Below are 22,441 nucleotides of genomic sequence, written 5' to 3'. Positions count from 1 at the left end.
ATGCTCTTTTTCTCTTTGAGTTGTAGGGTTAGATTATTACCATTGTTTCTTGTTTTTTTTGCAGTAAACTTATAGAGCTATGAACTTCCCTCTCAAGACTGCATTAGTTATGTCACATAAATTTGGGATATTTGTGTTTTCATTGTCGTTTATTGTCATGATGTTTTTTATTTCTTTTTTAATCTCCCTGATAATCCATCATTGTTTAATTGCATGCTGTTAAGTCTCCATGTTTTTTGATTTTTTATTGTTTTTATTGTAGTTGATTTTCAGTTTTATGCCATTGTGATCTGAGAAGATGCTTGACATGATTTATTTTTTCTTGAATTTGAATAGTCTTTGCCTGTGACCCAATATCTGGTCTATCTTTAAAAATGACCCATGTGTACTTGAGAAGAATGTATATTTTGTGGCTTTGGGGCAAAATGTTCTAAAGATGTTAGTTAATTCCATCTGGTCTAGTGAGTAATTTGGATTGGTGTTCCTTTGCTGATTTTTTTGTTTAAAGAATTTGTCCAATGGTGATAGGGGTTATTAAAGTCTCCTACTAGGATTGTATTGCTGTAAATATCTCCCTTGATATCCTCCAGGAGTCTTTTTATGTATCTGGCTGCTTCTGTGTTGATTACATATTTGTATACTAGAGTTATTTTTTCTTGTTGGATTACTCCCTGTAGTATTATGAAGTGGCCTTGCTTATCTATTTTGAGATCTAATTTGTCAGATATAAGTATTCCTACCCTAGCTTTTTTTTCCCATTCACCTGATAAAGCTTTTAATATCCCTTCACCCTAAGTCTGTATGCTTCTCTTTTCTGAGGTGGGTTTCTTTTAGACGACAGATATATGAGTCATGCTTTCTTATCCAATCCATTACTCTATGCCTTTTGATTGGGGCATTTAATCCATTTACATTTAAAGTTATTATTGATAGGTACTTGTTTGTCACCACTTTTATTCCATTTTAAAATTATTGAATATTTTACACAGAGGAAGAGAAAGAAATAGAGTTAGAAACATCAATGAGAGCAAATCATCAATCAGCTGCTTTTTGCACAATCTACTGGGGATGTGCCGGCAACCAAACCTGGGACTTTTCAGTCTGCAGGCCAACACTCTATCCACTGAGATACAATCTACTGGGGATGTGCCGGCAACCAAACCTCTTCGTCTCCATCCTTTCTTCCTCAGCTCTCTCTCTCCTCTCCTCTCCTCTCCTCTCCCTCCTCTCCTCCCCTCTCCTCCCTCTCCTCCCTCTCCCCCTCCTCCCCCCTCTCCTCTCCTCCCCTCCCCTCCCCTCCCCTCCCCTCCCCTCCCCTCCCCTCCCCTCCCCTCCCCTCCCCTCCCCTCCCCTCCCCTCCCCTCCCTCCCCTCCCCTCCCCTCCCCTCCCCTCCCCTCCCTCTCCTCTCCTCTCCTCTCCTCTCCTCTCCTCTCCTCTCCTTCTTTCTCCTCTCCTCTCCTCTTATATTTCTTTCTTCTCTTCCCCTTCCTTTTCCTCTTCCCTTTTTTTCTTTTCTTTTTTCTTTTCTCTTCTTTTCTTTAGGCTTCTTTACTTCAGTAGACCCTGTAGCAATCTCATATTACTTGTTTGGTGGAAATAAACTCCCTTAGTCTTTTTTGTCTGTGAAGCTCCTGATGTCACCTTCAATTTTGATTGATAGCCTAGCTGGGAACAGTATTTTTCAATATGACCTTTGCTTTGCATCATTGTGTATTTCATTCCATTCCCTTCTGCCTGGCCATATTTCTGTTGAGAAATCAGTTACTATTCTGTTGTGGGTCCTTTGTAAATAACTTTCTGTTTCTCTCTGGCCAATTTTAAGATTCTTACTTTGTCATTGGGGTTAGCCAATTTAATTATAATGTGCCTTGGTGGTGTTATTTTGGGATTCATTTTGTTTCAGACTCTGTGAGATTCTTGGATTGTATGGGGGTTTTCTACCCTATATCAAACAAGTTTTCTGTGATTATTTCTGCCAACAGGTTTTCTGTTCCTTGCTGAATTTCCTCTTTCTGTAACTTTTATGATGTGGCTGTTATTTTGTGTTTTGCTGTCCCAAAGTTCCCTTAGGATCTCCGCCTACTATTCATTCATTTATTTATTTATTTATTTATTTATTTATTTAAATTTTTTTTTTTTTTTTTTTTTTTTGTAAAAGTTTCTCTACTTGGGTATTTTTTCTACCTTCTTTTCTTGCTCACTGATGCAGTCCTCTGCTTCTTCTAATTTACTCTTGATGCTTTCTATTAAGTTCTTTATAGCAGTGATGTCATTTTTCATTTCTTCTTCATTGTTCTTCATTTTCTCTTGGTTGTTACACATATTATCTTCCATTTTTTTCAACCACTTTATGATCAATTCTCTGAATTCTTTCTCTGACAGGTTGCTTGACTCTATTGTTTACTTCCTTTTCTGATGAGCTTGCTTTTCATTCATATGTGGGCTGTTTCTTTGGCTCTGCATGTTTCCACTTCTCTGGGTGTCTGGTTATACATTCTCTCTCTCTCTCTCTCTCTCTCTCTCTCTCTCTCTCTCTCTCTTCTCTCTCTCTCTCTCTCTCTCTCTCACACACACACACATTGATTGAAGGGCACAAAATACAACACAACTATGTATAATGTACATGGCACTGAACCAAATGTTCATTAAAATTCATGATATTAATAACCCCAAATAAAGGTGACCACCAGGGAAAGGCAAATTAGAGGATAAAAGAGAAAGAAGAAGGGGGGCGGAAGCAAAAATGAAATTGGGAAAAGGATAGAAAGTAACTGAGAAAACAAGGAGAATAAGAAAGAAGAGGGGAACAGATTATACATATGGGGAGAAAACTTGAATAGAACAGCCACTAATCCCAACAAAAGCCAGCAACAAGTACCTGGGGATGAATGTAAACTATCGATACAAAGACTAACACTACGTGAGGCAAGGGAAAACAAGAGCAAAAGAACCCCAAACAAACAAACAAATGGAATAAGCAAAACAATCTCACAAACAAGCATAAAAATCAATATAATCCACAATCAAGCAAACAACAACAAAGAGAGAAAAATTAGTGTATAGTGAAGAAAGAGAAGAGAGAGGCATATATGGATGGACTTGGAGCAGGGGATTGGAATGTAAGTTGGGTGAAATTTTAACAGGGGTAAAAAGAAGTGGTAGGGAAAATTTAAAGAAGGAATAGGGTAAGAGAAACAGGACAATGAAAGGGGAAAAGTGAGGAAAAGAGTGTTGGCATAAAGATAAAGTTGAGATAGAGTAAAATGATGATAAAGATAAAAATAGTATGTAGAAAACTAATCCTAAAGTAAAATAAAGAGGAAATAAAATGACACTTTATAAAAAAAGGTAAAATAGTAGTAGCAATAATACTGATATAAAATAAAAATTTAATAATTAAAAAGTTAAAATCAAGTGAGGAGAAAAGAAAAACATGGTATCTTAAGTAAAAGAAGAAAAAATAAAAATAAAAATGTGCAGTAGTGAAGGTCATTCACTTCTTCTACATTTCTGTCTGACTCGCCTGCATCCTAGTCGGACAGTATTGAGGTTCCCTGAGTTCCACTGCTCCTCGATGTTGTCAGTGCTGAGTTTTATACAGGCAGTACATCTCTATTTCTTGTATTCCTTTCTTTGTGTTTACACAAGAGTCTAATTGTAATTCAACCTCTGGGTGGCAGTGTTTCGGGATTGACCTCTGGGTCTATAGGTTCTCTTTAGCTGGTGTTTAGAATTTGTTTTCCCTGTGGCACTTAATACTTGTTTGTGGGAATGGGTTGCCCAAGAGCTGGTTCTCTAATGGTTATTCCCAGCTTTGATCCCCAGGTTCCAGAAAAACAGATTTCCCCTGCAGTCTCTTTGGGTGCTCCCAATTGGGTGAACCAATGTAATGCGTTTAGTAATCAGAAGCAAGGATTTAAAGAGAGAAGAAGAAAAAGAGAGAGAGAGAGAGAGAGAGAGAAAGAGAGCCAAAGTAAGTGTGCAAACTCCAGGGCTGTATGCAAGTCTGTGCAGTCTTTCCGCCCTCCCCCCCCTCATCCCCTTGGGTCTAAGCAGCTGTCACACTTTCAAAATACTTAGGCTGTCCTTTTGTGTCCAGATCTAAATGGGTTGTTTTTAGAGTTCCTTCTGGTAGTAGCTCTGAGGACCCACTTCAACATTCAGGGATCTCGCCAGCTCCAAGGGCTATGAATTTTTCTAGGCACAGACTTCCCCAGGTTTCCCAGCTGCCACTGTGCATGAGTTTCTTTCTCCTGTCAGGACCATGAACCTCATCATATCCCAGGCGAAATCTGACCTTTTGTGAGGGAGGGTAGAGTTCCTCTGAATCAGCATGCTTGCTCTATTTGGGGATCCATATTCTCAGGTTCACAGCTGTTAGGTGGGTGCCATAGTTGTAGATTCTCCGAGCTTTTCACTCTTTCCCATAATATCCACTTTCCCCTTCAAGATGGCATGGTCTCTGCATCTTAGCCAGTCACCCTGGGCAGGAACCCAGCAGCTGAGGAGTCTGTCTGTTCAGGGAAGCCCTGTCTAGTAGTCCCCGATAGTCTCCTGAAGTATAACTGTCCTTCAACTCACCAACAAACACTCCCATGGAACCACACATTCTCCCTTAGTTTTCTCACTCACACACTATCTTGCAGTCTGCAGTCTTGCAGTTCAGAAGCCATCTTCTGGCCAGTGGGGCTAAGCATTGTCCTGTGAATGACAAAGGTCACCTGTTTGATTCCTGGTCAGGACACATGTCCAGATAGCAGATCAGGTCCCCAGGCAACCATTAATATTTCTGGTTCACATGAATGCATGCTTCTCTGTCTCTCTCCATTCAAATCTCTCTAAAGAATCAATTTAAAAACACACCATATTTAGACAAAATAAAACTAAACTCATTTATCCCTGTTGTCTCTCAATAGGGTGTCTAGCACTTAACATTTTATTTGTTTTGGAGAACACAACTGAGAAATCCAGCAAAATTCTTTATTAGAATCTGGACTTTTCCAACAAAATATTCAAAAAGGCATAGCATCAGGGCAATGAGGCTTAGCAAGTGCATGTTTAGATAGAGACATCATCTGTGAAGATGGGCACACAAGGGCCATGGGTAGGTGGTAACTGCTGGTGCACAGGGATCCTGCACATGAAGGCTGTATGGATGGGGGTCTCCAGGTCATCAGAAAGCAAGCAGGCAGAGTAAGGCACAATAGTCGGTTGCTTACTATTGAATGTATCCCAGAATCGAACCAATCTGCACTGCAGTCAGGCAGGTTGAATTTAGGGCAGCTGCGAGAGACAGATGTCAGAGGGAAAACTCTGAATAAAAAAGAGCCAAAGCCTGGCCTGCTTGGCTCAGGGGTTGTGTTTCGACCTGTAAACCAGGAGGATAGGGTTCATGCTCAGGTTTGAGCTCCAAGCCCAGTAGATGCCTTGAACAAGGCAGATAATTAATGATTCTCTCTCACTATTGATGTTACTCTTTCCATCCTCTGTGAAAACAAATTTTATATATATACACATATATATACATATATTTACACACACACACACACACACACACACACACACACACACTTAGGGTTTGATACCCGTAATATTCATTTAAGAAGTACATGCCCTAACTGATTTGGCTCAGTGGATAGAGTATCAGCCTGCATACAAAAAGAAATACAAGGAGCCCTTTGTCATAGTCAAATTTTTATGCTGTTCCTTCTTCTTTAATCTTCATTTCTAGTGCACTTGCCGAGAGAATTGTATATAATGTGTCCTATACTGGGAAGTTTTGCATTGTTTGCCTTCTTGTACTTCTCTGCACCAAATGTGCTATAAATTCAAACCTACGTTGGTAAAATTCACCTGAGTAAATGTTACATCTAAGTGGCTTTATTAAGTATTTCATCAGGCCAGCAGCATATCAGGTGGCAATGAAAAGGGGCTTACTGAGCCAAACCCAAAAGGGCTTATTCCCTCACTGCCCCCAGTCTTACATGCTGGACTTTAAAGTCCTTAAAAATCTGAGGCTCCAGCTTTCAAATTTTTCACCGAACTTCACATACACCATTCTAAAAAAAATACTTTTAAGAAATTGCACATTTTGTGGTAATTTTTAAAATTCACATTGGAAATGTTGTTGATAACTATACACTCAAAAGGCAAAGACGTGAGTTTTTAAAAACCTTACCAATGAGATGTTTGTTTACATACACTGATAAATATAACGAGGGTTCAGGTAACTTGATGTTTAGGAGAGCACACCCTTTGTAGTGTATTAAATGTCAAATATTTGAAGGGGAAGTGCATGAGTAGTTCTACAGTAAAATACATCTCACTACCCAGGGGCACTTTTGTTCATTTCATTTAGAAAATGTGTTTTGAGGCATAATCAATAGGCATATAATAATGGAAACTTACTATGTCTCTTACTGTTTCTTTCTGTGTTTGGGTCATGATGGAAACAAACTAAGGCTCTTGTTTTGAGTGTGGAAGAATATCTTCACATATTTTTTTGAGGAAACCTTGATAAAACTGTGCCTTCTCCAAAACTTATTAGGACATTCAATTAAAACACCAGAACCCTTTATAAAGACACAGCATTATTACTGGTTGGATGAACACTCAAATAAGCACATAAATAAATAAAGATATATTGCTTGGTTATACGTATTGTATACTTGCTGAGGAAATACATAGACTAAGTAACTAATCTTAATCAACAGAATATGTCGTTTTCAACAGGCTGATAAGTGACCATGTAGGTTCAGACAACCAGTTGAAGAAGCGGAAGCAGCTTGTGTCTTGCAGACGGCTGGGGGCTCCTCATTCATAATCCCCCTGCCAGAGGATTGGAGTGGAACCAGAGGCCCTGTACCCTGCAGGAAGGATGATAGAAGGCTGGATTCTCATGGGCCAGATATCCAGCCCCCGCGCTGCCCCTCCCTCCCCTAACATCTTCGCTCCCCTCCCCCACCGCACTTACCCGCCCCTCCTCCCCCACCCTCCCAGTCAACATCCCGAATTTGGCTGTTCTTCCAAAGGCCCATCCCGGGAACTGTCACTCACCTGCAGGGCTGACCTCACATTGCTTAATGATCACTTCGTTCAGGAAGTAGGGGTTGCTCCGGAAGAAAAACTTCAACCTGCAGCGGTATTTGGGAAGGCTCCTTCCTTCACCTGCCAAGAGGTGCAACTAGTTAAGTGTCTTGTCCGCCAGCTTCCGGGGTGAGCCTGCTTGCAGGAACCACCCCCCTACCCTCCCGTTCTTCTTTCTGCTCAGAGACTTCCCACCGGGCTGCAGGGCCGCCCATTCCAGCCTCCACTCTACCTCCCACTTGGACCTCCACATTGATCAAGTAGTCCAGCAGGTCTTCCATCTTGGTCACAGATGATGGCTGATATCTGCGGATGGTTCCGGATCTGCTTTCGGGTCAAGGAGCTCCAGGAGGTGGTGAAAAGGGCACCAAAATGCCTGGGGGTAAAAGGGAGTCAGCCAGGGACAGCAGACAGTGCCTCTGTTCCAACCTCCTCATCACCTACCTTCCTTCACACTCAACACGCTCACAACAATGGTACCTTTTGGGTTCAGGTTCGTCTGCCTGAGCTCCTGTCCTGAGAATGGGAGGGTCCATTCTGAGACATGTTTCCTAGGTCCCTCTAACACCCCCCCCCTAACACATACACACACACACACACTCCTCCCTGTGCCTGTGCAGATGACACAGTGCTTAGGATTTTTGCAGATACCCTGGCCTTGTCCTGCTGGAAGCCAATCAGTTTCACTAAAAGAGAGATGTTGACAGGAAGCCATGAAGGCTGGTCAACAACCTTAATAGCTCTAACCACTCAGACTTTACTTGAGACATTGTTAGCTGAAACAGCCTCTGCCTGGTTTCTCCCATATAAGTTTGTTATTTCCTGCCTAAGGGCTAAATGTAAATGTCTGTTTATCTTACCTAAGATCTTTTCCCCAAAACCTCCATAAAAGGGATGGCAGAGCCAGAGCAAGGGTAGTTCTCCCAGGAGAGTTGGACTGCTGTGTGGCCCCCCATATTGCCAAATCGAGTTTCTGCAAGTCTCTTTTCATTTGTGTGCGGCCGTTCTCCAGAACCCGAGCCTGAATTGGAACCCTTTCCACAGGGGACGTGAAAGAGATTCCCACATTGTCCCTTGGGATCACTGGGAAAGGAATGTGCGGTCTCCAGAAACAGTGGCAGCACACATCTTTAGAGATTCCTGTGGGTCACAAAGGCTGCATTCCGAGTTGCAAAGGAGCCAAGCCAAACACAAGAGCTGCAATAAAAGGGGGTAGGTGTGTACTGGTGTGGGTGCGGGTGTCAGTGTGTGTCCTCTGCTGTGTGTGTGTGTGTCTGAGGAAGGAGGGAGGAAGCCTGCCCCAAGTTCATATGGGCATCTGATGTGTCTGAGAGAGGACACTGGAATCATGCAGCTTAAACGTGGCTACTAGTACCAGCTGGGTGGCTACACTGAGCTTTTTGGTGAAAAAAGAAGAAAGGCAAAACACTATCTCCAAGGATCTTCCCATTGCACTGGAGAAGGTGCCCTTCCACTATCTGATTGAGGTGTGATACCTCGTGCCCACACTTCCTGACCTGCAGCAGGAAAGTTGGAAGGCTGCAGCAGCCTGCCCTAGCTTTGGCCAGTGCTGTGCCACTGGAGGGGGGATCGGGTGCCGGGATAGGGGGGGCTTGGGGGGTGGAAGTAGGGGTCTCTTTCCTCTGCCCTCCTCCCCTTCACCACCTCCTGGCTCCTCCTCCACTTACTCCTATGGTCTTTGAGTCTTTGTCCACAGGGAAGCCAGAGGGCTTGGGCAAGGATACATCTTGGGCCCAGAAGTGTGGGACGCACTGGATGATGGCCCGTCTGTGCTCAAGAATGGGCTTTCTATGCTGAGAGGTCTTGTGCCTCACCTGCATGTAGGCCCTGCTGGCTCAGGCACTCTCAGTGCTCAGCTGGACCTGAAGGGCCTCCAGTGCCTCCCGTGTGTGCCGGGCTCTTGTCCCACCCGGCCCTGGCTCTGCTCTCTGCTGCTCCTCAGGCTTCGCCTGCGCTTCCACCTGGGACTCTGCCTCCTCTGCCGCACTCATTTTGTGGCCAGCCCGCACTTCCACCACCCACGTGAGTTGCTCCACGCCCAGTCCCTGCTCCTCCTCAGCAGCACCTGTGCCCTCACCTCCTAAGGCCTCCTTGGTTTCTGCACAGCGTAACGCTCAACATGGAGGCCACCTCGCCACCCGCTTCTGCCCTGGCCTGCGTGGTTCCTCCCACATTCCTTCCCTGCACTTGTACCCACCAGCCCCTGTGTTCAGTGGAAGGGCTTTTCCCGACACTCCCTTTCCAAAAGGCTGGCGAGACCCGCAATCTCCTGACCCAGCAGGACACCCTGCCCCAACCCCACGGTCCACCACCCCTCCTCACCCCACAACCCAAGGGCACACTGGTCCTGAGCTGGTCAGCTGCCAGAAAGCAGGTGGCGGTGCATGGATTTCTCTGCCTGTCCCTAGTGCCCTTATCCGGGTCCTTCAGGCATAGTCCTGGTTCAAGGGGTGCTTCTCCCCTGCAACAGGTTGGGCACCACCTAGTTGTACTGGCCATGAACAATCAGCTCTTCCCACATGTACTCCAAACAGTGAGCGACACTGCACTGGGCCCCACTCTGCTCCGCCCCTCCCTTCCCCAGCACCACTGCCTGCCACTGCCCTCCCTGAAAAGTCCCTCCTGCCCCCCCTTTTGAAGTATCATGTGGCCTTTTCCTGGCCCTCACCACCTGCTCTTCCCATTGATGCACCAGCCAGAGGTTGCACATGGCGAATTTGCTTTTTCTGTCATTTACAACCAGGTCCACATTTACCCTAGCAAAATCGACAGCAAGAGCGTGGTCCCAAACACCAGAGGTTGTGTTGGATTCCTGGTCAGGGTGATTAGGGGAGGAAAGGGATCTCTCTCTCCCTCCCCCCCTCTCCCTTCCTCCCTCCCTCTCCCTCTCCTCCCCACCTCTCAGCATTAAACATGGCCTGGGGTGAGAAACAAAAATATGTGATAATAATTGGGCCATAGAATCTGGGCAAGAGAGGGCAAAGCACCCTGTAAGGTCTCTGAGGTCCAACTGGAGCCAAGGGGAAGGCCTATGGGTGTAGGGGACTGTACCCTCCGTTCTTGCAGATCCAAGGCTGAGGAGAACAAAGACCAAGGAAAGGCCTCTTTCTGTGTGCCTGAAGGTCATTGCCATACCATCCACATCTCACTTCATTCATTTGCACTGGCTTTCTTTCTCTCCTCCCTGTCTCTCTCCCTCTGTCTTCACTTCTCTACTTGGGTTTCTGTCAGATATAGCAAAATTCAGTTTTTAAAAAAGACATGCCTCTTCCCAAAGACCACCTTTCTAAATAAAAGAAGGTCCCGGTCACCCACAGGCACCCATGCAGGTGACCAATAAAATCTGGGTATTTGTGGGTGACCCTGTTCCAACAGTGCCTTCCTAATGCAACACAGACACCCATGTCTCCTCCTCTGAGGCTGGGAAGGCACTCACAAGACTTAGCCTGGCTGGCTCCTTTGAGAGTGCCAGTGAGAAACTGTTTCTCCTCCTGGGCAACACAGGGAAGCTCCTCAGGTCGGTGGTCCAGGCAGTATTTGTCAGCAGCTGGTGCATTTGCAGCCCTGCTTTCAAAAGAGGAGTGGAATGGTGCCCATCTCATGGGATCTACTGAACAGGGATCAAGGCAGAGGGCAGACACCAGGTGCAGCACCCAGCACCCACCACCCCCATCAGATCCTCTGCTCATTCCTCACACTCCAAAATCTTTTTCAAAAGCTGAGTGAGAAACTGGAATGGAGAAAGGCAGGCCAGTCCCCAACTTAAATGAAAGGCAAGTTGTGTCCAAGTGCTTGTCATCTCACGTTTCACCCCTACCTTAACATGAAAAGGAACTTTGCTGGGTTGCGGTTTCCCTCTGGCCTAGAAAGTTCTGATTGGCCCCTGTGGCTGGCTGTGTACCAGGAAGCCTTTGGCCTGTTGACACAGTTTTGACCTTTTCCCTTTCCCAAGGGCAACCCATTCAGGGTGCTGCAGGGTGCACCAGCCTCCATACAGCCAGGCCTTGGCACCCTCCCTAGCGTGTGAGACCACACTCCTGCTCACTTCTTTGCAAGCCCCTGCCCCACACTCAGGGAGGGTGGCCCCTCCTATGAGCTTTCACATTCACAGGACAAGGCCCTTGGCTTCTGTTGAGCAGTGAAGCCATCTTGAAAATGGCGCCTGCCTTCTGTAGTACAATGGCATGTCTATGGGACTGACTACCCTGGCCCAGGGAGTTGAGAGCCTACCAAGGGTCAGAAGCTAACATCTGGCCCCTGCACTCCTGTAGTGAACACCTTTCCTGTCCCTTGGCCATCCTAAAACTCTGATTATCAGAAGTCACCCACCCTTCCATCCTTTTCCCAGGCAACACCCTGAAAGCAGACACCTTCTGAGGCCTGGTGTCTCCTCCTCTGTGGCCCTGCCTCTTTCCAGGCAGGCCGGAATGCAGGAGAGGCTGCTTCCACAGCCCCCAGTGAGTGCTTCTGCTCAATACCATTACATGTTCCTGCTCCCAACAACGCAGAGGCAGGAACATCTGGCAAGCTTCTTTAAGGTTCTTTCATGTCTTTGGCCTTCTCACTAGTATTCTTGTTTTACTTTCTCCTTGACCCTCTAATCAAAATCCTTGAACAACCTTATAATCATTATTTTGAACTCTGAATGCAATAGTTAGCTTGCTTCCATCCCATTTCAAGGAAGAATTAAAGCTATCCTCCTCAGACTATTCCAAAAAATTCAAGAGGAAGGGATACTTCCAAACGCCTTCTATGAAGCCAACATCACTCTAATACCAAAACCAGATAAAGACAACTCAGTGAAAGATAATTACAGGCCAATATCTCTCATGAACATAGATGCCAAAATCCTCAACAAAATTCTAACAGCAACACAAAGATCATACACCATGACCAAGTAGGATTTATTCCAGGAAGGCAAGGATGGTACAATATCCACAAATCAATAAATGTGATACATCACATAAACTAATTGAAAGATAAAAATCATATAGTCATATAAATTGATGCAGAAAAGCATTTAATAAAATCCAACACCCTTTCCTGATAAAAACCCTCAACAAGGTGGGAGTACAAGGATCATACCTCAACATAATAAAAGCTATTGTATATATGATAAACCCACAGCCAACATCATACTCAATGGACAAAAACTAAAACCATTCCCTCTAAGAACAGGAACAAGACAGGGTTGCCCACTCTCACCACTCCTGTTTGACATAGTACTGGAAGTACTAGCCATTGCAATTAGACAAGAAGAGGATATAAAAGGCATCCAAATTGGAAAAGAAGAAGTAAAATTATCCTTATTTGCAGATGACATGATAGTGTACATTAAAAAACCCAAAAGACTCCATTAAAAAACTAATTGACTTAATAAATGAATGTGGCAATATAGCAGGATACAAAATTAATGCCAAAAAATCTATGGCATTTCTATACACCAATAGTGAACTTGCAGAAACAGAGACTAAAAAGGCAATCCCATTTACCATCGCACCAAAAAAATTAAGATACCTTGGAATAAAATTAACTAAGGAGGTAAAAGACCTTTACACAGAAAACTATATGGCACTGAAAAAAGAGATAGAGGAAGATGTAAACAGATGGAAGAACATACCATGTTCATGGATTGGTAGAATCAACATCATCAAAATGTCCATACTTCCCAAAGCAATCTATAGGTTCAATGCACTCCCCATTAAAATACCAACAGCATATTTCACTGACCTAGAAAAAACTCTTCAAAAGTTCATTTGGAACAACAAAAGACCCCGAATAGCCAAAGCAATCCTGAGAAAAAAAGAGTAAAGTAGGAGCGATATCAATACCAGATTTCAAACTGTATTACAAAACCACTGTTCTCAAAACAGCCTGGTACTGGCACAAGAACAGATATATAGATCAATGGAATAGAATTGAGAATTCAGATATCAACCCAAATCACTATGCTCAGTTAATATTTGACAAAGGAGGCACGAATATACAATGGAGTCAAGACAGTCTCTTCAATAAATGGTGTTTGGAAAATTGGACAGATACATGCAAAAGAATGAAACTGGATCACCAACTTACACCATACACAAAAATAAACTCAAAATGGATACAGGATTTAAACATAAGACGGGAAACCATAAAAATATTAGAGGCATCCACAGGCAGCAAAATCTCAGATGTATGCCAAAAGAACTTCTTCAATGATACTTCCCCTAGGGCAATGGAAGCTAAAGAGAAAATAAACAAATGGGACTACATCAAAATAAAAAGCTTCTTCACAGCAAAGGAAACCATCAACAAAACAACAAGAAAGCCCTCTGTATGGGAGAACATATTTGCAAATGTTATCACTGATAAAGGTTTAATCTCCAACATCTACAGACAGCTTACACAACTTAATAAAAGGAAGATAAATGACCCAATTAAAAATGGGCAATGGATCTAAATGGAATATTCTCAAAAGAAGACAGAGGGAAGGCAAAGAGGCACATGAAAACATGCTCAAAGTCACTAATTATCTGAGAAATGCAAATCAAAACAACAATGCGGTACCATTTCACACCTGTCAGAATGGCCAACCTCAACAAATCAACAAACGACAAGTGTTGGCGAGGTTGCGGAGAAAAAGGAACCCTAGTGCACTGCTGGTGGGAATGCAGACTGGTGCAACCACTGTGGAGAACAGTATGGAGCTTCCTCAAAAAACTGAAAATGGAACTCCCATTTGACCCAGTAATCCCACTCCTAGGAATATATCCCAAGAAGCTAGAAACATCAACCAGAAAGAATATATGCACCCCTATGTTCATAGCAGCACAATTTACAATAGCTAGGAAATATTATGCAGCCACAAAAAAAGAAAAATTATCATCGTTTGCAGCAACCTGGATGGAATTGGAGAACATCATGCTGAGTAAAACAAGGCAGTCAATGAAAGAGAGACACCACATGACCTCACTTATTTATGGATGATAAAGAACATTATAAACTGAAGAACCAAAAGATAGATATAGAGACAGTAAAACAACAAGCAGACTGTCAAATTACAGCGGGGAGGCTGGGGAGATCTGAGGGAAATAAGAGATCAACTGAAGGACTTGTATACATGCATATAAGTACAACCAATGGACACAAAACTCTGGGGAGGGAGGGTATGTATGGGAGGGGGGAGCATTGGTATATCTACAAAAATAATAACAATAAAAATATATTAAAATTTTTTTTAAATGATTATGCATTAAATCCACATTATCGCAGCACATTTAAAAGGAACAAGTGCACAACTTTTATAAATCTCTTTATCATGGCAACCAAAAGAAAACTGATAACTTTAAAAAAATTTCCCAAACCATAAATTATTTTCACAAACTATTTATACCTTCATCATGATCATGCTAAGTTTATAAAACCACTTACCACTCACTGCCTTCCATTAATTCCATTACCACAAAACCATATATGTTGATTATTAAAAGTTATTCAAATGCCCTCTAGAAATAAGCAAAGTTATAAATAAACATGTCTCCTATACCATGAGAAATTACATGCATTACTTTGTCTTACTTTATTTTTATATTGTCAGCTTTGATTTCTTTTAAAGTGTACTCAGGTGACATAGAAATGTAACTACTTTGGAAATTAATTATACATTCAATAATTCAAAGGGATTGTTTATTTTACTCATAGTCTGTATTATTTTTATTATTTCTTTGATTAAAGTGATTGAAGTAAAAATTTTCAGTATTAATCCATATATTTACTTACATAGTGTTAAAGTATTTCATGTCTTCTATTTTTAAGTAGAATCTTTACATAATCTTTAATATGTTTACATCACTCAGCTGTTCATATTTAAATGTGCCCATGAATATAACTTTTATAAAGATAGCACTTTGGTTATCATAAGTGCTTAAATTCCCTGCTATCCCAAAGTCAACATTGGTTGTGTAACATAACTCAGTGGATAGTAATTGACCCACCTAAACAATTTTGGTAAACAAATCTGGTATTACTTTTGTAAACAAAGATCAATAAGATTTCTGCCACTCAGGGGCCCTGACACAAAACAGAAGCCATAAGTACTAAGTATTTTAGACCCTCTAAGTACTCTGGGTCCAAAATATTTCCTAGAGATCTATGCCCCACTGCCTCATAGCTAACATTCTAGATTTAGTTAATAACCCTTGGTTCCCTTGATTTTTTAATGAATAAAAGCATTGTCTGCTACCCCTTCTAATTTTACATAAATTGCCACCATCATTTTCCTTTTCAACATTCTTGTGCATAATAGTGCTTACTTTTCCTTAAACATCTGTTATATGTACAAAAAAAAAAATCACTACCCAATAAAACAGGGGGTTTGTCTAATTCAGAGGCATTACTCAGCACTCAGGAGGCATGCACATAATACCTGTTGGAAGAAGAAGTTGAAGAATAATGTCTACACAAACTACATTTTGTTGTGCTTAGACAATAGGAAAAAATGGGATAACCATCAATTATTCTTCCTAAGTCAAACAAATGGATCTCTGAACTCAACAAAGATTATGAGTCAAATCCAACTCTTAGCTTCTACAAAACCCTAAAGATAAAGGTAAATTATAAGGATCAATGTGTAATGAGCACCTTCAATATAAAGAAGCCAAAAGGACATTGAGCAGATCAAAAGGACATGAGAAATCACTTCACACCTGTCAGAATGGGAATCATCAACAAATGAAAAGTGCTAGCAGGCATGTAGAGAAAAGGGAACCCTAGCACACTGATGGTGGAAATGCAGATTGGTGCAGTCATTGTGAAAAACAGTATGGAGTGTCCTCAGAAAACTGAAAATAGATCTTAAATATGACCCTGTCATCATCATCCCAGTTGTGGGAATATATTTTTAAGAAAACTGAAACAGCCAAAACTGGTTAGGCTCAGTGGTAGAGCGTCGGTCTGCAGACTGAAGGGTCCAGGGTTTGATTCTGGTCAAGGGCATGTACATTGGTTGTGGGCACATCCCAGGTGGGGGGTGTGCAAGAGGCAGCTGGTCGATGTTTCTCTCTCATCGAAGTTTCTGGCTCTCTATCTCTCTCCCTTCCTCTTTGTAAAAAATCAATAGAATATATTAAAAAAAGAAAGAAAGAAAATAAACCTGAAACACTCATCAGAAAAAATGCATGTCTCCCTGTATTCATAGCAGCACAATTTACAATAGCTAAGATTTGGAAAGCACCTAAGTGCCTATTGCAGGGGAGTGAATAAAAACAAAGGAACAAACAAACAAAATGTGGTACAGTTACACATTGGAATACTACCAGGCAGAAAAAATGGGACAACTCTTACCATTTGCAAAGCATGGGTGGATCTATAGAATATTATGCTAAGTGAATAAGCCAGCCAGAGAAAGACACGTATTGCATGATCTCATTCACATGTGGAATGTTATAAACAAAAATGGGGCCAGACATGGAAGCATGGACTGTCTTTGTAATCTCTGAGGAAACGCAGAGGAGAGTGAGTGGGTGGTGGGCGGGAGGTAATCAACCAAAGACCTTGCATGCATTTATGCATAACCCACAGAAGCAGACAATGGCAGTGGTGAGGATCTGGGGCAGGGAGCTGGGATGGCCTGGAAGGGTTGATAGGGGGAAGAAAATGGACATATGTAATACTTCCCACAATAAAGATTTACAAAAATAACACTGCCAAAAAAATGGAAAGAAAAAAGACATGTTAAACTTTGGTCAGGGCACAGGGACTGTGTACACTTCAGGAGGCCTGGGGTCTGATATTACCTCCCACCTGTAGGTTCTCAATGCTTTGACTTGGGCAGTCACCTCATTCCAATTTTCTCAGACACCTACCCTTGTCTGGACAGAAGACCTGTGACTTTTTCAAGTTTACTTCACTGCTAAACCAGGATCCATGGGACTGGACCCAAAAGTTAGCACCCCTGACTGTCCTGGTTTACTGCCTTGTGGATAGCTGGACATCACCTGACCTCTAGGCCAAGCTCCATGCAAGTCCATGCACAAGAATACTGAGAAGGAAAATTGGGTGTGTAATCCTAAGTGGTGTGTAAGGGAAGATTGTGCAGTGGAATCATGAGGATGGCAGTGAGGAGAGGAAAGCCCATCAGAAGTGAGGTTTCATGGATTTAGGTCCACACTTATCGATTTGGTGATGGCAAAACACTTCTAATCACCTGTTTGCCAAGGCTTGCCAAAGGTTCCTGCTAAGGAATGCCTCCTGAAAGCAGCATTCTATAGGGAAGAATCATGAAAAGGGATAGGTAGTTTGTAGAAGATGCAGTGATCTAAGTTCCTGCAGGATGGCAGCTCCAGCTGGATGTTACCAAACCATGTCCAGATTAGCCCTTTCTGCAACTATGCCAGTAGCCTCATGGGCTAAGAGATGAGGGTTACAGGAGTCCAGGCTGTGGCTGGTAGGGAGCCCAAATGGATGGCATGTTGGTTCCTGTCTCCAGTACTAAATTTCACTGGTTGCCTACTGCTTGAGCTCCTTTTTGAGCTTCTCTCACCTCTACCTCCCATCATTTATGCTCTCAACACCTGTGTGTCTGAGGTTGGGTGTATGGTGACAGATGAACAAATGAACAGTGTGACATTTCATGGAGCTGAATCCCTCGCAGAGCAGAAAGGATTCCACTCAAATTTGCCCTGACTGAATCACACTTTTCACTGCGCACTGTCCTGGGTTTGATCATCTTCTGGAAGACCTGACACTAAGGTGACATGGGCCTCTTTACCTTAAGGCCCATCTCATGCTCACTTCCCTCTGTCTAACCATTCCACCCCCCCTCTCACCTAACTGCTCTGTGTCTCCCCAGCTGCCTGAAGACCCCCTTGGAGACTCTGTCCATCACTAGCTGAATGCTCTTAGAAAATGACTTGAGACATCTCTCCCAGCATCTGAATGTCAGCCAGCTGAGAGTCCTGAATTTAAGGAGGCTGACCCTGACCAACATCAGTTCTGGGCCCCTCCAATTGCTGTTAGAGAGAGCCTCCCCAACCTTGCAGGACTTGGACTTGGATGAGTGTGGGATCATGGACTCCCAGTTCATGGACCTCCTGCCTGCCCTGAGCCACTGTTCTCAGCTCATGACCTTAAGCTTCTGTGAAAACACCATCTTCATGACCATATTGGAGCACCTGCTTTGCCACACCATCGGGTTGAGCAAGCTGAATTGTGTGCTGTATCCTGCCCGCCCTGGAGAGCTACGAGGAAAGGAGCAACAACATCATCGACCTGGGCCTACTTGCCCAGGTGCATGTGGGGCTGAAGCATATGCTGCAGGAGTTGGTGCACCCAGGCATATTCTAATTCAGTGCTTTTCCCTGTCCTCACAGTGGCTATAGAACCTTCTATAACCCAAACCCCATTCTGTGACCCTGTTACATGCATGTCTAGCTGGGTGCACATCTCATAGGCTTTACTCTGGACCCTTGGACACTGAAGCCCAGACATAAGTGAATCTTAAAGGAACCCAGCAGCCAGTTTCAGACAACTACTCAGTGGTGGGGGGAGATGCGGACTGGGTGCAGATGTTTTCTTTGGGGAGATGAGTCCTAAGGAGTTAGAGATGTGCATCTGAATCTCTAGGGAGGTGGGATTCAGGCTTGGCAGGTAGAAGCAAGATTACCTTTGTTTGAATGGTTGTAAATAAATGTCAGTAATAAAGGAAACCGAATGTGAACCATTTGGAGTCCCCTAGATATGTTAACCCAATTCTACCATCTGCAGTTGCTAGTCCAGTAAGAGGGCATGAGCATCTGTGATGCACAGACACTAGTGTGGTGAGGTTGGTTCCAGCAGCTCCATCACCACTTATCCTTTCTGGTTTGGTGGTTCTTCTGGGGCACCAGTACCTCTTCCCTTAGCTCTGTGACTGTTCAGTGGATCAGTCCACAGAAGGTGCATCCACATGGACTGGAACAAGTGGCCTCCCATTAGCACCACTGAACTACAACTTTCTAGTGGCCATGGATTAAAACACTCCTCCCCACTGGGAGCCTCCATCACTGGCCTGTGGTCACTCCATGGTAGAGCTTCCCTGTGCACAAGTCAGGTCTCCAGTACTGAAAGGGACATCATCCTGCCAGCTAGTCAGAGGCCTGAACTTCCAAATCCAAACCTGTCATCCCCCTGGATTCAGCCCCTGCTTGAATTCCAATACTTGTGGCCAGTAAACACAGTTACATTCCTTTCAACAAAATGCTAAGCTGGCATAAACCTTTGCTTAATATCTGTGTCCCTTACTAATATGAAACCCTCTGTGGAGGCTAGGTCATAATGTGAGAAGGCTCTCTCAACATGATCTTCATTACTATCAGTTAAGGCTGTGGTAAACCAACTCTGAGCAGTGACTGGCCTTGAGTTTTGTGTTTGACGAGTGGCCCACCCCAAGCCAGTTCTGGGAGAGCACTTAAGTGGACACAGGTGAAGGTCACTCGGGGGAGTTGGGGGTTTGGAGGGCCAGCCTGAGGGGCAATTCAACCAAGTGAAAGGAAGAAATCATACTGTGTGGTTGGATTCCCATAGTCAAAGGACAGTCAGCTGCCCAGCAAGAAACAGGCGTTCTGCCCACATGCCACTGCATTCTAGCCCTGGGCTGTCTCATTTGGCTCAGTCAGCGCTCAGCCATAGGAGCACCTGGGGAGAAGGCCACACACCCAGGCCCAGGGTAGGCCTCCATGTGTTCCTCTCATCTTCCTTAATGTGCTATTTCTGTCTCTCACTCAGTGCCAGCCACTCATGTGCTTGCTGCTCTCTGCTGGGTATCAGCAGCTTTGCAGCTTGCCACACACAGCACCTAACCCTTCTTTCTTTGTATTGCCATTACTTTATTTTCTCTTCCTTCCACTCTTCTATTGTAGTTTGGTCCCATCAGCTTGGGAGCATATATTACCATTTCTTAAGTACAGTTCTTAATAATTTCAGAGAGAAAGGGAGAGGCAGAGATGGATAGAAACCACAATAATGAGAAACAATCATTAGTTGGCTGTCTCCTGTATGCCCCCTGGGATCAAGGCCTCAACTTGGGGGCCTGCCCCAACTGAGAATTGAACTATGTCCTCTTAGATCATAGGTCTAGTAAGCCACACCGGCAAGGCACTTTATGTTACTTCTATAGAGGAGAGAAAATGCTGAGATATCTGTAACAGAGGGTGAGTCTCCCAAACCCCATGAAAGAGGATCAGAGAACAAGATTCTCTCTAAATCAAACACTCTCTCTGCTTGCACCTTGTCATCCTATCCCCGCTTGACAGGGAACAGTTTTCATAATTGGAATCAGAACCTCTGGAATTTGAGGAAAAGTATAAAAAAGGGCAGGATTGGGGGAGGAAGGGCACGATCTGAGTGTTGGTTCCTCACCACACATAGAGAGCATGCCCCATTACATTGTGGTGAGATTCACCTGTGGGGCTAACTTATGTAAAGCACTTGTCAACATGTCCTGTTCTGGACTTGTCCACTGTTATTAGCATTAATAGTGATTATTAGCCACTTATAGTGATTATTAGCCACGTTAAGGAAGAAATGTGAAAGTTAATGACCCTGGCCAGCGGGGCTAAGCATTGTCCTGTGAATGACAAAGGTCATCTGTTTGATTCCTGGTCAGGGCACATGTCCAGGTGGCAGGTCCAGTCCCCAGGCAACCATTAATATTTCTGGCTCACATGAATGCATGCTTCTCTGTCCATTTCTCTCCATCTCTCTCTAAAGAATGAATTCAAAAACACACCAAAAAACAAGATGAAACAAATAAAAACATTGCTGCATGTTGTCTCTCAACGGGTCTCTTGCACTTGACACTTCATTTGTTCTGGAGACCACAACTAAGAAATCCAGCAAAATTATTTATTTTGATGAACTTTTCCATCAAAATGCACAAAAAAGGCATAGTATCACAGCAAGAAGGCTTAGCAAGTGCATGTTTAGATAGAGACATCATCTGTGAAGATGGGCACTCAAGGGCCCTGGGTACGTGGTGACTGCTGGTGCACAGGGATCCTGTACATGAAGGCTGTATGGATGGGGTCTCCATACTTCACATACACCATTGTAATGAAAATACTTCTTAGAAATCACACATTTTGTGGTAATTTTTGAAATTCACATTGGAAGTGTTGATAACTATACACTCAACAGGCAAAGACGTGAGTTTTAAAAAACCTTTCCAATGAGATGTTTGTTTACATACACTGATAAATATAACGAGGCTTCAGGTAACTTGATGTTTAGGAGAGCACACCCTTTGTAGTACATTAAATGTCAAACAGTTGAAGGGAAGTGCATGAGTAGTTCTACAGTAAAATACATATCACTGCCAAGGGGCACTTTTGTTCATGTCATTCAGAGGTATAGTCAGGAAAGATAACTGGTTTGGTTTAAGTGACAATCTCTCTTTCAATCTTATTATTCCCATATCAGAAAGGTGCTGATGCCATTCAATAAGCAAAAGGATGCTTACATTAAGACTTCTTAAAACATTTATATCATTCTGTATGTAATTTTCTCCTTACTTTATTCCTTTAAAGGTTGAGGGCATACAAAATGCCATAGGAAGGAGGCCAACAATTGCTTTGCAGCCTTGTTGGAGATTCCTCAATCCTTTTTTCCATTGAGGTTTTCCAAAGAAAATGTGCTTTGTTTGCCCTGCCTAACTGAAAAAGAAGGCAGTATGCCATAAAGAAGTAGCACACTGCTTCATTCTGTATGCAGTTCTTTCAAAATCTGGTATGCAGTATGGTCTAAGACATATTGGGGAATTTAGGGCCAAGAATTCAATTCACTGTCCAAACACATTGCTTGTACGTGTTTTGAGTAAAATCAGACAAGAAATCCCATTTTGTTGAAAACTTTATTCTGAATATTTTAACAATACAAATGTTCAATTTAAATATTTAAGTATATTGTAATTAACATAAATGCTTATGAAATATCCTTGAATAATTCAAACTTTGCATCCTATGCAGAAACATCATAGGATGTGAAGGCACCTTCAGTTCTTGTTTCTTCCCCAATCCCACCATTAGCCTTTGGTCATTCTTAAATAACAGAAGACAATTTTTTTAAAAAAAATTAAATGTCATCCATACCTTAGCATCATTTTTAATTTCAGTGTCTACTTCCTCTGTCACAGGAGCTTCCCTCCTGACTCTCCCAGAGGAGTCCAATAAGTTGAGCTGCTGTACTGCATGAGTAGATGCTGAACTTATGATCTCTGCCAACACCAGGACCCCTTATAGAGGTTACCCATATTCTGCTGCATTAATTGTCATGCTCCACATCATAAACATCTCATCTGTGGCTATATTTATCATCTCA

The 22,441-nt window shown here is 43.1% G+C and overlaps 1 pseudogene across 1 annotated transcript in view; it reads left to right on the top strand.

Annotated features, from left to right (window-relative positions):
* Positions 1 to 18,520, top strand: part of LOC311615851 (melanoma antigen preferentially expressed in tumors-like) — a 30,081-nt pseudogene extending 11,561 nt beyond the window's left edge. The window contains exon 2 of the transcript in view: positions 17,940 to 18,520. The product of the transcript in view is annotated as a melanoma antigen preferentially expressed in tumors-like (transcript). The remainder of the gene's footprint in view (positions 1 to 17,939) is intronic.
* The last annotated feature ends 3,921 nt before the right edge of the window (positions 18,521 to 22,441 follow it).

Source organism: Pipistrellus hanaki (assembly GCF_964339955.1).
Source record: "Pipistrellus hanaki genome assembly, chromosome: Y".
Taxonomy (NCBI): Eukaryota; Metazoa; Chordata; class Mammalia; order Chiroptera; family Vespertilionidae; genus Pipistrellus; species Pipistrellus hanaki.
This window is presented reverse-complemented; position numbering and strand designations above follow the sequence as displayed.